Raw genomic sequence first — 16,372 nt, forward strand, 5'->3', positions numbered from 1 at the left:
AACGCCCCCTCTACGCTGCTTTAGTGGGATAAGCTGCTAACCAAAGAGCCACTAATCCCTGAACCTGCAGGGCAAGCACATATGTTGTCAGAAATCAACACCAGTGCCCTGCATGCCTAGAGCACGAATACAAGCATCTATTAGTTCGGGAGTGTAGTGCACATATAAGTACTCAACAAACAACACAGCACATCTAATCGGTATTATTATTCATAAAGATGCTATGTGATAACATCAAACATCTGCAAGGTGTCTGAATGCGGTCATATCAAGAGATCTGTTCCATTTACTGGCTTCAATGAAAGAGCTGAAAACAAAGAGGTTTCAATCCAGAGCTTCCTCTTTTCACCTCCGGGGCTCGTGATAGTCCAGATATAAAACATTGGTGAACATAAACTTGAAGAAGATGGGAATCAAGTACTCTGCCACAACTAACCTTGAAAGAATATAAACTAAAATATGAACATGGTAAATTAAATCTCAGTGGATTTTTTTAACTCTACCTGATAGAAGTATTTTCTCTTTTAAAATATATTTACAGGTACAATAACCACTGTGAGGTCAATGTGAACCTTTTCAGTGTATGATGATTGGTATCACTATTAATTATCCCAAACAAGCATAGGAAAATATAGTCTCGCATTTCTAGGCTGAAGACATTTTTTCATAACAAAAAAGAAAACACTACAATATCCAGTTTGCTGTATTCAAGTGTTATGTTTGATAATATTTTACCTTAACAAGCACAAAAATCCACTGTGCAATATGAAACCAACTTTAAAAGGAATGTGTAAAAAAGATCTCCAAATTGGTAAATGGTGAAAAGACTGAATATATATAATGCTTTTTTTGTTAAACCGACCTGTGAAAGTCCTTTACACTAAAGCCACATTCATCAAGTCGAATTTACAGACATTCACACACCGATGTACAGATTTGTAAGCACTTTGCCCAGGGGCATGAGACATGAAAAAGCTGGAATAGGATTTACAATTTTACGGTTGCAGGATGTCTACTCTTTACACAAAACCACAGTTACCTTGCAAATTGAAAATCATAAAAAAACAAGTAGAGCCTAAAACAGTCCCAACTCATTGCCCACTTGAGATTACTCTCCGGAAAGTGAATTAATAGCTATTGTATTTGACGTAATTAACAAAAAAAAAGTAAGTAAGTAAATTAATAACTAATTTGAAAAATACGTAAAATGTTTTGAGTTTTGCAAACTTCTGAACAACAAGCCATTTCTCCTTCATACAACGCATTTTCATACCAATATTATAAAATGTTTGTTATTTTAAAAAAAACCTGTAAGAAACAATTATACATTAGCTCCTGTATTTCAATTTTCAAAAATATATATATATATATGTTAAACTAATGCAGAGTGGGGCAGCAGTACTACAAAACCAGTGTCAAATGCAGAAAAGCAGGACATAGAGAAGATATAAGAGGATAATTTCAGAGCTGAGTTTGTGAGCTTGCAAACTAGCTAGATTATCTTTCTGCGTATATCACAGTGGGTAGGCTGTGATATGTGAACCGTGACTGATGCAGTGCTGTGGGGGGGCAAGAATATAAGTTTAATGTGCCTCACAGCACTGCAAAGCTGTCTGCTGAGCTACTAGCTCTCTTTTGTCCTTTTTAGTCTCGTTAAAGTGCATCTGACTTGCCTTCACTTTGGTTTTTCTCTGCTTAGCGCTCTCAGTGAAATGTGTTTCCTGTTCATATTATCCAATTCTTTCCTTTGTCAGTGTTCTGTGTTAAACTCCAGTCAGTCCACTTGACGTCTGCTATTAAAGCTGTAATCTATTTTGCCCTCAGAGCGAGGGTAATGAACCGTCACGCAAAACAACCCATGACTTCCAGTCAGTGATCACCATGATGGTAACAGGAAGCAAGGTAAACAGACTAGCATTATTTTCAACTTTTAAAAATAAAAAGGTTAATTTACTGATAAAAGTGGATTAAACTTAAATATTAACATGTAAAGAATTCTCTAAAACGCTGGATAAATTGATGGCAAATGCATTGGGGAGATGCTGCACAGTACTATGAATAACTTTGTGGTCCTTGCACCATTCCACTCTACATTTTGCACATGTATATGGAGAAACAACCAAACTGTTAAATTACTTGGGCAATCTGCCTTTTCACTTGTCTGAAGCAGCAACAGGTCTATCCTTTTTCAAAGATTTAGTTCTTTTGGATTGGCTCCCTTAAAAGAATCTTTTCTTATGGCTACTACAGGTCCTTAATTTAGTACCACATCGAGCCTTGTGTTTTCTTATTGCTAATGCTTTGTCTGTTGGTAAGCAACACTTTCTCCCCCCTTTCTCTTTCCTTTCCAAGTTTCCTTTTAACTGCAACCTGTGGCTCCTTTTGCCTCTACATTGGCTCTTACAGTTTTGACCAAAAATGATGTGGAACTAAACAGGTTTTTTGTTTTTTGACATACATCTTAATACAGATAGACTTGCAGTGGTTTCTCCATGTGGTTCTGGTCTGGTTCAATATCTGCATAGAAATTGCAACAAAATTAGACTATTGGAATAAGAAACACCTTTCTTTTGTTCAATCATCCACTGCCCCCCAATTATGCTCCAATTCAGGGGCATAAAACTAGAACAAAAAGACATTGTTTCAATTAGATCTTGCATTTAAGTAAACATAAACACAAAATGGGTTTATAAAATAAATTTTATATGATATAAGTGCAAAGTCCTAAGAGCAGTCAAGGATTTTAACAACCCGAGCCGAGTGCTTTGTAGAAGCAGCTGCTTATTGTAAAACTTATATTTTCATTGTTTTAAAACCTCCAGATAGAAAAGCAAATCTGGTACACATGTAGTTTATATGATAATTATACAATAAGCTTGAGCTTATAGAGAAATGTATTTACTAATAAGGTCAAAAATCGCTTTTTGCATTAAAAGTTGTTGATCGCAAAGTGAAACAGCTGGAAAAGCTTCACTGGTAAAATTTAGCTTACCAGTGAAGCTAAATTTTACCAGGTTCTTGTTTAGGTTCTCTAAATAAGAACCTAGTTTAGAGAAAACTAGGTTCTTGAGCAAATTTTCTTGATGGCACTTATTGTGAAGTTGTTTTGACAGCTAAATCAGTACAGATTGTCTCAAAGACGCAGCAGCACTAGCAGAGAATTGAGAACTGCATTAATGAAAATCGTTTTGGGGTGATTATTAAAGCAAATCGATCAACAATAATGCAAGTTTTTTTACTGGAAAACTAAAAAATTCATAAAAAACCCTACAGTGCATCTAGACTGCCCAGAAATACCCAATTTTCTTTTGTAATATGATGCATCTTTGCAACCTGTGCATCATGAGCACTATGACTGGTAAAAAGGAAAGCAAGGGGAAGAAAAAGCAATATTTCAATGATCACAACCCATATCACTGCAATATTTAGATTAAATTACAAGGGATATATTTGTGACATATCAATATATTAACATGCAGATCCTACATTTTTAAATGTCACATATCCAGAAATTGATGCAACTTGGCAAGAGGCAGTGCAGCAGTGATAAGTGTGTGTAAAGTAGAATAAAAGGGAGAACACCTGACATATATATATAAAACTTTCCTGATGCAGTCATTTTGTGTGGCTTGTATGGTCTGGAAAATAAAGTTCACAAACAATAGAAGCAAAATATACTGAGCAGTCAAAACAATAACCCCCCTTCCCCCCCACACACACACACTTAACTACCCTTGTTGTCATAAGAGCCTTCACAACACTTGATATAAGCAGTTATTGTGTCTAAAAGCTTGTGGGGATCAGTGCAAACAACACAGATGCTCCGGTCCTGGAAATCAAAACAGTCTCTGAGCTCTTCTGTCTTAATGTTGAACCACAAATGTGCTTTCAGAGTGGGCGTTTCATGTCTGAGCTACGGGTTATAATTTGAGGAGGAAATAGATAAGATTACAATTTCACTTTTCAAGGGGGACAGGCTCACTGACTTGTCTGCATCAATCCTGTAGAATTGGTCCAGTACTGATGAAGGATGTGACTGAACTGAATGGGTTTGGCTACGTACAAGTAAAAGCAAAGTAATTAATGATGATTATATCTAAGCTGGTGAAAAACTCAGTTTCTCAGAAAATTTTAAAATTACATAAGACCAATAAAAGAAATGTTTTAATACATCAAAATTGGCCAAATAAAAAGCAGGCACAGAACATACTAAAAATTTATTGCATCTATGCTGTGTAATATGGAGTCAATCATAGTTGGTTCTGGTGTGGATTTAATAATTGTTTTTAGCTTGCCTCTTTTGTTGGTTCTAGTGACTCTTTTCTTCTTCTTGACAATACTCAATAGGATCTCTACCTTTAAACTCTGGATACTTTGATTTTTAAATTAAATGCAAACTTTAAGAAGACTTTGGACCATCAGAATCAGTCCAGTAAAAAGGGGAACGATATCCAATTATTTGACCGTTTTCACCCACAATTCCCACTTGGGCAAACTCTCCATCAATCTGCAGAAGTTTAGGATAGCCAGCATGGAAAACTGGCACAAAAATATGCAAGGGAGCAAAAAATAGGAGTCTGCAAATGTAAAAGGGTAAAGGATTCATCTAGACCTTAGCTTATAAGGCTTCATGCTTCTTATAACCGAGCAAAATTTAATTTATGCCTTCTGAGGAAAACTACACTCAACAATTTAAAACAATGCAAAATAGCAGTGAACTTCAGTGACCCAAAGGAGTCAGGACTGTGGCATAAGACAGCAACCTTGGAAATAATAAAAATACAAATTCAACACATTTTTAGCTGCACACTGGTGCATACGAAACACCATGTTAGACAGGAGATATCTATGGAAGAACTTTAGTGTCATTAGAATCAGATTTATTTTCAATATTGAATTCTTAAAAACAAGATTTTTTTTTAGCATGTGCAATCATTTCTTTCAGTTTAAATATGCCAGTAAAGAGTTATTTTGGCAAAATTGTGCTGACACATGTGGTAGCCTTCTGGTAACCCAAGTCAAAGCAATCAGCACTAGATCAAGTCGAGCAGCTTTTAGCCAATCAAATTACATGCATTTGATCACGTGACACCAATGCATGAAAAATAAATCATACACATAAGTGAATGGGATAAAAATTCAGTATTATAATTTCAATGTTTAAAAAAAGTCTGATTCAAATTAGACAGTATTTCTTTACTAGAAGTTCCCTAATTTTGTCCATGGTGAGTTTCTGCATAGTTTTCTCTGTTCTGAGAAAACTATGCATTCACAAATCTATTCAGTTCACATATTAATTAAAATGTACATTTTTGCCTCCAGGAGCCTGTAAAACTGATCAAGTCGATAACTTTAGTCCAATCACGATTTTATAGCCAATGTGCGTGACATATTAAATTAATTGAATTAGTTATAAATATTATGTATTAAAAATATGAATTCACTGCTCATGTAACCGTAATATAAAGTGAAACTGCAGTGTATAGATGGGATACATTACGAGAAATACGTTTTTTTCTACAGTTTGTACTCTAATTTGCCTAACAAGAGGAGAAGGCTGGGAACATTATTCCAGAATGCACTGACTCAGGACAAGACATTTGGTTACGCATGCACATCATATGCAAATCATATATTCATTTAAAAAAAGGTTTACAGTTATATAGGAATATGAGGCTATAGCCGAGAACCCAACAAATACTTACCTTTTAGACACAGAATAAAAGGTAAAGACTCAAACCTTTCACAACAACAAACACACAAGAGACTCAACAGGTTCAGTCTGGACTTAGACTATGTGGAATCTCACTAAAGTCATCACAGTTTTCACTGAAGTGAAAAACGATAAGGTTTAAAACTTCAGGTTCCCCATCAGTAGTCCGATGTATTAGTCAGTGGCAACAGGAAAAGCCAAAATTAGTCTGACCCTGTACGTTTGACAGGGTTGGTTAAATGTTAACACAGGAATAGACTAAGGAGAATACTGCACGCAGTAACACACAGACAGACAGACGAGCGTTGTGTGTGTTAGTTTACTGTTCCTCCTCATTTGGCTTAGCCTGTTTGGATTAGAGTCACCAGCTAGAGGCCGGACCTAAGCCCCCGAGGCCCTGCTGTCACACAGAGTAAATACAACTGTGTGTGCACGCTGAGCCTCGCCAAGCCAACAAGAAACACCAGATTCTTTGGCAATTAGCATCAATGCGACAGGACTACTGACATTTAAGAGGAAGATGTTCCTTCTGCCTTTTAGTAAAGACTGAAAATGTCCTTATTTAACAGCAAATGAGCCTAACTTTCACTTTTTTTCCTAAAGTTACATCTCTTTCACTACACATGAAGTTCACACTTCGATAAGTATTACAAACTGATGCCATTCCAAGCCATTCCAGTAAAGCAGCATAAGGGAAATCCTACTGGCTTTGCAAGTAGGGATGTTAAGATTAAACGATTCACACTGATACAGCAATGTGAAGGTGGAAGACACAAGTTCACTTGTTGAGCCAGCTGTGAGAAGTTACAATTTTGCATTTTAAATGGCAATGTATTGGTTTTCATACCCTAGCATCAATAAAATGCAGTCCATTAAGTGAGATATTTCACACTTCTATTTAAAAACATAATTCATTCAATTATGAGATAGGAGGAGAAGTTCGTCTTTGAAACGTTTAGTGCCACTAAGGAAGATGAGTGAGTCGGAATGCTGAGCATTATTTCTACTTTTGTCAGACTCTCAAAATTATTTTCTACACTTGTCCAGACATTTCAGACAGCATACAAAGTCTGTGAAAGGATTTACTCTAAACTGAAATTATATTTGCTGCTCCTGACACTCCTGTGAACTAACATGTATTTTTCAAACCTTTTGAATACTAGCAAAATTGATCTGCAGCAGCAGTTTAAATAATAACAAAGCAAATGTTTTGTCCTTTGAACTAAATCAAAAGCAGTCAAGATTTTTCAAGAAAAACGTTGAAAAATCTTTAGAAAGCCTGGAGATCTTATTAATACGACTTTGAAATATTACAATAAAGTCTGGCTTGAAAACATAGTTCAAAGTTCTGACATGACTTATGAATGTTAATGCATCATATAGGGACAAGAAGTCTTGCAAAACAAATATTGAGCAGCTTCAACAGACTTGAATCATTTTTTGCAACAGCCAAGTCATAAAGTAGAGCAAAATCTTTAAAAGCATTCTTAGAACCATGTTCAAAGAAAAACAAATCTTATTACTGTAGCCTCTCTGTGCATTCCTAATGTCTGGCATTAATCTAAATGCAATAAAAACAAAGCCTTTCAGTTCTACAAATAATAGAGTATGTTTGTTCATCTCTAATCCAGAAACTGCTTCCAAAAAGCACACTTTGAAGATCATGAGATGCATGAACCAGATGCACAAGTCAAAATTTTTGACCAGAAAGAAGACAAGGACACAATCACACAAATACTCATGTCTTGCACATAGCTTCAAAATACCAGGTTATACATGAATATACAGTACAGAAAAAAAACATATTTTTGTTACTTTTCTCAAATAAGCTATTTCGAGATATGATTTGTGAAGTATTACCTGCATTATAATGTGAAGAAAGTTTATGTATATCTTGTTTCTTTCTTTTTTTCTCACTGCTGAGCCACAAAAAAATTTTAATTAAAAAACACCTTGAAGTACAGCTACCAAAATATGGCTTTTCCAACATATAGTAAACCTATATTTATTCCTAAAGTGCTTTGAAGGACTGACGTGGCCTCAAGGGCAGAAACCAGCGTGATGCTCAAAGACTTCAAACACCAGTGTCAGCAAGCCCGCACTGTAAAAACAGCATGTCAACACCACTTAATACAAACACACTAAAGACGCACACAGCCCCATGTGACTGTGAGCAGCTGAAACGAACAAATCAGCAATTAGCTAACAATCGTGGAGGCCAAAAGCCAACAGAGTTTGTAAAGAACTGCACAGAGAGAGAGTGGACTGATTCTGTTGTAGGTGTTGCATCTTAGACATCAACAAAGATGATGGGACAAGCTGGGACACATGCATAAATGTTATCAGGACATTTAAGCAGTAAGGCATAAGAATGATGCTCTGCTTTAGCGGCACATAATTTTTCAGTGAAACCTGACGGTATAACTATAACTGATTCATCAATGAACTGTGCTGCTTTTGCTCTTTGTTAAATAGAGCAAACCAGCAACTTCAGATCTGTACGGTGGTTTTGTTCAGATTTTACATTTAAATAAAGTTTTTGCACATTGCTTAGTGGGTGCACCAATTTATCGGCCAAACAGTTCCTTTTTTTCCTTTTAATTTGTATGACTAAACATGGATTTCTAAAAGACCAGTGCTGTTTGTAACATGCAGCTACAGGTAGATACCCAGTGTCGGACAAGAAAAACACTCACACAAGTGTGTCACCAAGCATTGTTTGGTTAGAGTGATGATGTAGCATGTGTTTATATAGTTACGGTTTGGAAACCACAACAATTTTCCATTGTGTTTTTCCCACAGGTTAAATTCCCTTTAAAAGGATGCTACTAGATTAAGCAGAGTTTCCTTCAACTGTATGAGCAGAGACAGTCAGAACTCAACTATTGTAAACCAGTTTAATATTTTGTAGCCAGGGAGGATTTTTAAACCAAATAACTGTACCCCACTTCTTTCAAGTGAAAATTTACTTTCCATAGAGTTGAATTCTTTCAAGGACAAATTATGGATTTTAAGATGTTATAAAATATATTAGAAGATATATTATACATTGTACTTAGATTTCATCATTACAAGTAGAAATTACATTTTAAGTAATCAGGACTAAATTCATTGTTGAAATTTGCAATTAAGATTTTTACTAGTAAAAGTATGATTTTGACTACAGATTTGCATTTTTGCTACCTGATAAATGATTTTGATATGAGTGTGTTCTTTATCAATAAAGACAAACTGGGAAACTAACAACGTAATAACAAATACATTATTTATGTAAACATCAAATCGTCATCATGCTCCCAGTGTAACACTATAGAAAGCAGAGTGGTGATTATGGTAACTTTATTATATGTAACAAATAGGGGTGCACCAATTTATCGGCCAACTGGTTTATTGGCCAGCTGACTTACCAGTGCAGATTTTCTTAATTTTGGGAGATTTGGGATCAGCTGATACTTACACGTGAAGCCAATCTTATCTACCTCAGGAAAGGTCTTAAAATCAACCACTGTCTTCTTCTACTCTCTTGTGAAAGAGATTTGACTGATAGACCTGCCCACCAGGTCACGTCTGCACATTTGCAGTTAAAAATAGTCATCCCACTGTTGCAGACTCAGCAACTTTCTTGCTATATTTAGCAACATTTCAAACAAAACAAAATTGTTCATGTATCAACCAAAATTGGAGTCAGCAAGTCAGGCTTCTTAAAGATTGGTAATCAGTGATCGGCCAGAAAACTGTAATCAGTGCACCATAGTGAAAAACATGTTTTAAAGGGTTTACTAAATCCAGTTGTTATTTATACATATTTTTGCTTTAGTCCTCTACCACTGTGTAAATCTGTTAGTCATTTAAAACGTTGTCACTCAAGCAGAATTTAATCCATGAGTTTTTTCCTGACTATCTAGCTGAGAAAATCTAATTACAAAAATATATGTGGTTCCATATAAAAGCGTAAATTATGGTAAATAATTACAATATGTTAAGTTGAAGCAATAACAAAGCCAGCTGGTTGAGATCAGGAAATATTTTCCATCTGGCAGCTGTTTCAGATAGCTAACTCTGTCAACCAACCCTGCGTGTGCAGTGAGCACCCATCCCGACTACCTTTCTTCCAGTTCCGGTGTTCTGTTTATCTGTGCTGCCCTTAAATCCGTCCTATCTTGTGGTAATGCGCACATCGATGCTATGTCACGTACTGCCTACTCAGCAGATTTCTTATAAATACGTCCTACCTGTGGAAGTTTTGTTTCATGTGTTTTATTTCATCGAAGATTACGGTAAGCTTTATTTAATGTATTTTATACCTGGCTGTCATTAAGCTGCTGTATTACTTCATGTTTTTACTTTACATGACAGGTAGCTTATAAATGGCTTTAGTTTGCTGTCTGCAAAGTCGTTACTACTGTAAACAAGTTATTATTTGGAGGTTAATCAGGAAAAAATATGTTGTTTTTGGGCTATTTTGTCCCTATATTTTAAAATGTTTTAGTTTAATTACACTCTTTATTACTAAACTTTGCTAAATAGATGTGGGATTGAAGCTGTGTAATAGCCGTGTAATATTAGTGTACATTAATCATATTCTATCATTTCAGGAACACAATGACCTGCGCAGTTCGGTGGACACATTGTGGCTGCGCTGCATCTGATAAAGTCTGTCATACAACGTATTAATGCGCAAAAAAGAGTTGTGGTGATCTGTAGTCTGTGTTTCATTTAATTCCAATAAAAACCTGTTTCCCCTGTCTGATACAGTTTTATTCTGATACTGTTTTAACACCTTTGTGTTTAAAATATTTTTTAACAGGTATGATATTCTAGTAAAGGGATTAGTGCATACATCTATAGATTTTCATTTTAAACGGGTAGGATATTCAGATGAAGAAGTGATCTTCTTGTGGTTTTGTCATGTATATAGATTGTTCCAATGCTAAGCTAAGCATAACTCCTAAGCTTCCACTTCAATCCCGTCACTCAAATAATGTTATCCAATATATTTAACATTAACACAACCCACTATAGTTTTCTGTTTGTAAACATGACGGTAGCAGTTTTGGACACGTAGCACTGACAGATAGACTTACCTATCTATCCGTACTACGGTAGGAAAATCTGATGATTTTCACTGATAGTCAGAACACCTGCTACAAGAAAGGATTTCCACTGAGTGAAACAACACAAGCAGCCAGTGAAGTGGCTCACTTCAGAGGCCAGTGTCCTGGCTACAGCAGACTAGAGTTACAGAAAGTCACAAGCTGCTAACAAACTGGACAAGAACAGCAACAGATTACATTACAAGGTAAAGTTACATTCACAGAAAGCACAGGGTGTGTGCATTTGTCTTAAAGTGCTCCAGGTGAAGAAGCTAAACAGATGCAATATACTTCAGCTTTTATAAGGTTGAACTCCAGTGGTGGTTTAGGACCAAATTGACCAGAAGGGCTTAAGTGGTACCATTGTTTTTTCATGGAGGCAGAGAAAAAAAATGAAACAAAAAAGGTCAATATTCCATAATTTAATATATTCAGTGAGCAGACCCAAAGAGCTAAAGGTGCAGCACCTACAATTTTAATTCACTGTTGAAGTAAAACTATAGAGATAAAAAAATAAAACTGGTATAAGGAACCAATTAACTACAATTTCTGTGCCAGCACATATAATAACAATAAACTGATTTAGTACCATCTCTTCAGTACAAAGGCCAAGATTAGCTCTATTGGGGAACTGGCCCCTTTTGGACCCTGTCTGGTACCATACTGAACACCATCTGTTTGGATACAATTACCAATTAAAATTTCCAATATGGCTTTTAATTTTAGTTTCATTTTAAAGTTACATGAATTGTTATATTAGGTTTCTTTGAGTGATTATGGATGCTGGTTATACTTCAGGTTGAATTAGGACCGTCTCCTCACATCACAAAAGCAAAGATACAAACTTTTTTCATGAAGGAAACTCGTAACAGAATTAGTCATTAGTCAAAAAACAGTGAATGTTTGATTTTGATTAACCTATGAGATGTGAGCGGCTGTTAAATCACTACCATCGCAATTTTCTAGCAAATTTTGAAACACATTGGACAAGAATAAGAGGTAGTCTCATTATAAATGCAACATGAGAACAATTAACCTAATGAAACCATATAAAACTTGATTGCCTTCCCTTAGATCAGCGCCCCTCTGGTGCTCTTGGTGTACTATGCTTTAACACAACAGTGGAAAACAAGTGAGGAAAGTGGGGTTTTTTCTATACCAACCAATTTGACTGGGAGTTGGAAATTGCAATTCTTCTTCTCTCGCAGATAAAAAATTGTCTGGTTGTGATCTCTGGCTGATTAATTGACACACATGTACCTTTCACTTTCATCTCTAAAAGGACTGTCAGTAATAATTTGAATAATAACTTCAGATGCACCAATTTCTTGCTTTGCTTTAAATATTTTAGCAACATCTTTGTGCATTAGAGTCGAGTAATTGAAGTTTCTACAATTCTTGATCATTTCCAAAAACCCAAAACTTTTTTAAGTTGCTTTTTTAATATATAAATGAACACTTCTTCTGACTTCATATCTGTCACTAATAATCCTGCATTTATCTCTCCCCCTCATTTCCCGAATCATGCACCCGTGTTTTCCACTCTCCTGAGCTCTCCGTGACACTCATTCGCTTTAATAGTTTTCATGCCTCTTCCCGTCCTCACCTCCTTCCTCCTCCGCCTTTCAGCTGGTTGGTTTGAGATTGTTTCTGACAACTTCAACTGTGAGATTTGTCTACAGAGATGCTCACACAGCCATTTTTAGGACATAAATTTGTGCATAATGGGTGTTCTAACGCTTCTGAAATTTCCATGCACATAAAGAAGACGAGAAAACTGCAACTTTTGGATGTGTGCCCTGTCCTTTACACTTGAAATGGATGGCTAAACTGTCTCACTAGCATGCAGTCAAACTCTCCAGAGCTCTGCTATTGAGCTAATATGGGAACCAGGTGTGCTGAAGCACAGAGGCATCTAAAATTCTCAGGACATCGACCCCTGAGAACTGGAGTTTGAGATCACTGCCGCAAAATTATATTCTTTGGGCTGTGAGACTCCAACAGTTTATAGTGACTGGCCGTTATAAACAAATGAAGAAAATATGGAACAGAGGTGAGCATTCCCAAGAGCACCTAAATTACTTCAAAGGAGAATCAAAGACTCATCCATGAGGTTATAAAAGAAACCAAAACAACCTCTGAAGCCTCCTCTTCAGTTAAGTACGGTTTACTCTTTAACAAAAGATTTCTACTATAAACCAGCAAAGGCAAGCTATCTTTGAGTTTTCTCTGCCAGTTCATAAATCATGAGTGAAGAAGATGCTATCCTGTACACTTGTGAGTTTACAAAGAAAAAAGGCTGGCAGTGAGGAATGGCAACAGGTGTCCCGTGCCATAGGCATCATAATTTCTCCCATACTATTCTTTTTTAAAACAATAGATGGAAACAGTTTTTAGACAATGGAATAGGAAATGGAGTCTAAAAGCCCACTTTTAACATACTTTTCCTGAGCTGAAAAAGATTACAACTTAATTTCCAGGCTTCTAGAAACCCTGCAGCATAGTGCTGCTTCTCCCTGCCACTGTTTTCTAATATCCTTTCTTGGCCTGACAGTAAACCAAACAGAACCTCTAACAAACTAAACTTATTTCATTTTTTATGTTCTCATCTTTTCCTTTATGGGCTAAGAAAAGAAAGGATTATGTTTTGTATTTTAAAACCTGAAATGGTTTTCCTGTCCCCCACCCCCCTCACTTTGATCCCTCTCCTCTCCCATTGACTTAATCTCCCAAACATCTCTCCTCTTATCATCTCCCTCTCTTCTGCTTCATCCCTGCCTGCCATGGAGCAGCAGTGAATTAAATCTGCCGAAACCACAGTCGTGGTGTGAGGAGCAGCAGCAGCAGTTAAGACGACAAGAACCATCTGATTCTGTATGGCTGCAGAGGAAAACGAAAGCTCTTAGAATTGCACAACCCGCTTTGATCACAGGGATGAGTGCCATCATCTGCTGGATCCATGCACAGTGCATGTATTTGTATGGCACCATCCTAAAACCTACTTCCACAGTCAGTTTGGTTAGTACTTCTGTCTGAGTAAACAGTTCAATGACTGTTGCAACAATACTTTTCTTTTTATTGTTTTGGACCCCCTCACTCCCATCAATTGCCTCTTCACCCAGGCTCCAGCTTTTATTTCCTCTCATTTCTGAGTGCTAATGCCACCCAAGTGCCAACCAGAGCAGCCTTAATCAATTCACTGTCGTCAGCAGCAATGATGCCTTTCAACTCTCTTTTTAAATGAGATTTGCACCAGAAAGAGGCACCGGCCGGCTGTATTCACAGTCAGGAGGCTCCTTCAGTTCTCTCAAGTTGGCCCTCTCTGATGTATATGTGTTCATGCCTGCGTGAGTTGGGGTGCGTGTGTGCGTGCGTGTACAAGTGTGTGTTTAGTATCTCCAGAGTTAGATGCAGCAGATGCTACAGCGGGAGGGAGCCACATATCAGCCTTGATTTTCTGTGATTAGCATATCAGCAGCAACCTATTCCTCCCCCCTATTTCTTTCAACGCATGATGTCAGAAATTGATGATCTGCATTAACACTGCATGGCTAACAGCCCTAAGCTTGCAGAACAAGACTGAGCCAGTGTGGAAAAACAGAAACAACTGGGAAGAAACAATGTTAGCGTTCCTGGAACATGTCTAGAAGTTAAATTTTCTGCCAAACCGAAATTAAATGCGTCATGTGACTATAAAATGTTGCACAACAATTCCTGTCCGGAGAATATCCACAACAAGGCTGCTGCAAATGATAATCTCTATTTTACAATTGTTGTGAAATATGGAGGCTCCACTGGGCGCCACAACAAAGGTTAAAGTTGCTTTTATAAAAATGCAATAAAAGTAATTATTTGGGAATATAACATCTCAGTCCCAAAAGCAGAAGACTCTCCTCTGTCTGTTTTTACCATCTCCCAGCACCCCCAAAAAGTCCAAAGTAAACAGAAACCTCTGCAGTAATTACACTACGTTCTTGGAGTCATATATAACTTACTATATCCGAGTCTGTGAGCTTCTGTCCTCCTTCAAATACGTTCGGTGGAACCAGGCACTAAAACAAGGCAAACTCCACAGCTCGGGCACGCATGGTCCTCTCACGCCCAGATGTCACAAGCCGGTCCGACCTGTATGAGCGGTTGACTCTCGCTCCGCCGCTGCGCGAGCTTCCCTCAACTAATGACACCAGCCATGTGATAAGCGCGATGCCTTCACTGACTCTTCGGAAATACTGCACTAAACTTGAAGGAAATAGAACATATATTTACAGTCTATATAAAACGAAAACAAAACCACTACGACAGTTTCGACATATGTTTGAAATATTTAAACTCATTTTTGCCTCTAACATTGTTAACTAGACACAATATTTAGATTTTGCGTATGGGAAGGAAAATTACTATCATATTAAATCGATTTAGTAGACATTGCCATCTAGTGACCCTATAAAAGAACTGAAACCGCCTGTCCTGTAACGGTGTTTACTGGCTTTTCACTTTAGTTTTTACCTTTCTTAAAGCCTGCTGATGTAATTTGTTCAGAAATGTCAGTTTTGTTTTCACTGACAAGGCGGCTAAATATTGTAATATTTACTAATTTGTATGATGTTTTTGTTCCGTTCCACGTAATTACATTTTAATAAATTATTTTTGTTTCATAATATGTTAGCTAGAATATATATCCTTAAAATTATATAATATTGTGAAATCCTAATTTTTGAATTAGAATGAATAAGAATGTTTCCCACAACCAATGAAGTACACAGAGATTAGAGCAAAAGTAAACCTTTAAACCTACATTCAAGTTTTATTTTAACTGAAATTTAAATTTTTGCTTATGAAAAATGGAAAAACTATGTATCATTCTCCTACGCGCACATTTGCACAGTGCCTTTTTCTTGGTACATTACAAAAAATCTCATTAAATACATTGAAAGTCATGGTTCTATCAAGAAAGGAAATTAAAAAATCAGAGGGGTATAAATCCTATTGTAATTCCATGCATTTTGAAATCACAACATAATATAAATTATTAATATGGGAACAAATAAAAAAAAAAACATCAATATTTGCAATCGCTGTTGTAATAGTACAGGATGTTCCAAAATGTGTTTTTACTTGCCAAAGCCTCTTAACCTCCCAGCACAGATCACATCTAACTGTGTGCAGCTTCTGTGCACTGTTATAAAAGAGGATGTTTGACAGCAGTCACTGGATCATTCAGTGGATAGGTTTAAGGAGCTCAGTGCAGATCTGAAAAGAGGATTGCAGAGAGCCACTTTTAAAAAACTGCAGATCTTCTGTTCAGAAGACTGTGCAGAAGTTGGTGTCACCTCTTTGCCAAGGTGTGAATTATGTGAAAATATTTCTGCTAGAATACGTGGCAACGGATGGAGTTGTAATCTGCAAGCAGCAACCAAAAATGAAATCTGTTTTTCCAATTCACGTTTTTAAGTTTCATTAATCATTTGTGCTTTATCCGAATCCAGTTACTGAAAACATATCCATCAGATTATATATGAACTGTCTATCATAAATTTATAATTACATCAAACTAAGATTTCATGTA

General features: G+C 36.6%; 1 protein-coding gene and 1 long non-coding RNA gene across 11 annotated transcripts in view; one reads left to right on the forward strand and one right to left on the reverse strand.

Annotated features, from left to right (window-relative positions):
• The window catches only part of ppfibp2b (PPFIA binding protein 2b), a 74,274-nt gene extending 59,324 nt beyond the window's left edge, over positions 1-14,950 (reverse strand). For 6 of the 10 annotated variants that reach the window (XM_028026257.1, XM_028026212.1, XM_028026225.1 and 3 more), the window contains exon 1: positions 14,802-14,950. The gene's annotated coding sequence lies outside the window, so the exon portion shown is untranslated. The remainder of the gene's footprint in view (positions 1-14,801) is intronic. The other 4 variants (XM_028026272.1, XM_028026218.1, XM_028026232.1 and 1 more) reach the window with 1 other exon arrangement.
• LOC114150098 (uncharacterized) lies at positions 4,873-10,458 on the forward strand. Its single transcript, XR_003596667.1, has 2 exons — positions 4,873-9,990; positions 10,309-10,458. It is a non-coding gene; the product is annotated as an uncharacterized LOC114150098 (long non-coding RNA).
• Positions 14,951-16,372: the final 1,422 nt, after the last annotated feature.

This window comes from Xiphophorus couchianus, chromosome 2, assembly GCF_001444195.1.
Source record: "Xiphophorus couchianus chromosome 2, X_couchianus-1.0, whole genome shotgun sequence".
Classification (NCBI taxonomy): domain Eukaryota; kingdom Metazoa; phylum Chordata; class Actinopteri; order Cyprinodontiformes; family Poeciliidae; genus Xiphophorus; species Xiphophorus couchianus.